The sequence below is a fragment of the Propithecus coquereli genome, unplaced genomic scaffold, assembly GCF_000956105.1.
Source record: "Propithecus coquereli isolate 6110/MARCELLA unplaced genomic scaffold, Pcoq_1.0 Scaffold135, whole genome shotgun sequence".
Taxonomy (NCBI): Eukaryota; Metazoa; Chordata; class Mammalia; order Primates; family Indriidae; genus Propithecus; species Propithecus coquereli.
Window position 1 is genome coordinate 4658398 of NW_012137747.1, and position 1623 is coordinate 4660020.

General features: G+C 36.0%; 1 protein-coding gene across 1 annotated transcript in view; it reads right to left on the minus strand.

Moving 5' to 3' along the window:
* The window catches only part of CHD1 (chromodomain helicase DNA binding protein 1), a 95252-nt gene that overhangs the window by 14475 nt on the left and 79154 nt on the right, over positions 1 to 1623 (minus strand). The window lies entirely within an intron of this gene.

Here is a 1623-nt window from a genome sequence, read left to right on the forward strand (position 1 = left end):
CCTCTTTGTCCAAATCAGATGAGAAGTTTTCCAGTTTTTGTCAGGAATAATTTAAATAACAGTGGAATTGCATACTCTTTGCAGTTAAAACTAGCATCAAGCCAGATCTGATGCATTTTTTGAGAGGGAAAATATTTAATTTCCTTTCTAATGTTTTGTGTTATTCATAGCTGTTTTTTATGTTTACTATTTTTTGTTCAACTTTGCAGTTTACATTCTGCTAGAAAATAATTTATTCGACATATGTAAGTTGAGCACATATTATATTCTTGGCACTGTTTTGGACCCGGGCAATAAAGCAGTATATAAAACAGATCTTGCCTTTATGGAACCTGGACTCTAGCATAAGAAAGCCAATAAATAAATAAGACATAGTGTGTTAGATGGTGACAACTGTGATAAAGAAAAATAATGCAAGAAAGAACAGGGAGCTTCCTATCTTATGTAAGATTTCAGGTAAGGGCAATGTTTGAGCAGACACCTAAAGAAAATTATGGAGTAAGTCATTCCAATTGGAGGGAAGAAAAAGCATGAATGTCCTAAAACTTGCTTGACGTGTTTAAGGAACAATATGCATGTCAGTGTGGCTGGAACCAAGTGAGTTAAGAGAAGCAGCAAGGGTTTATGGGAATTAACCAGATTCTGTACCTTTTAGGCTGTTAAGAATTTTTTCTCCTAAATACAATGGAAAGTCATTTTAGAGTTTTAAGCAAAGTAGTAACATGGAGTGATTTTATTCCTCCTACAACAATCATGATCACTGTGATTGCTGTGTGAAGCACAAACTGAGGGATGGGCAGGGTATTGGGTGGGATAGGAAGGGTAGAAACAGTAAGAACAGCCATTGAGGCTATTGAAATAATTCAGAAAAGAGATGGCTGTGGCTTAGATCAGTGTGTAGGGCAAATAGGATTTGCTTATTGACTAGATGGGAGGGGGGGAGAAAGAAGGAACTGATGACTAAAATCTATGTTAAGGCCTGAAGATGGTAATTGGATTAATACTTACAAAGCATTTATTAGGTGCCAGAGGCTATGCTTTACTTTCAGTGAACCTCATTTGATCCTGACAATGGTCTTTTGCAATAGTGTTTTAATCTATTTCACAGAAGAAGAAACTGAAACTTAGAATAAAATGACATCTCTCAAACCCAGTTCTAACCTCAAACCCCATGAGCTTGCTTTCTTTTTTTTATAAATTTCAAAGTATTAGGGGGGTACAATTGTTTTTAGTTACGTGGATTGCTTTGTAATGCTTGAGTCATGGCTGTAAGTAAGCGTGCCCATCACACAAATAGTGTTCATTGTAGCCACTGTGTTCTTTCTTGACTACTAAGTGACACTGTCGTTTAGGAAGACAATCAGTGAAAGAGAAGAATATCAAGAGGTAATAAATAAGGCAAAGATGTCGAGAAGAATGAAAGCTGAGAGAAGGCCATTGAATTTCTTAATATTCAGAGCTATTCTGAGATAAAATGGAACTCCTTATCATAGCAGAATCAATGAAGCCCCAAAAGCCTGGCTTTAGAGTCCATGTTTAAAACTATTCCATTCTTCATCTCTGTGATACAAAAAAGATCACTTACGAAGACTGATGGAGGATATTCATGCATTTACATTAATT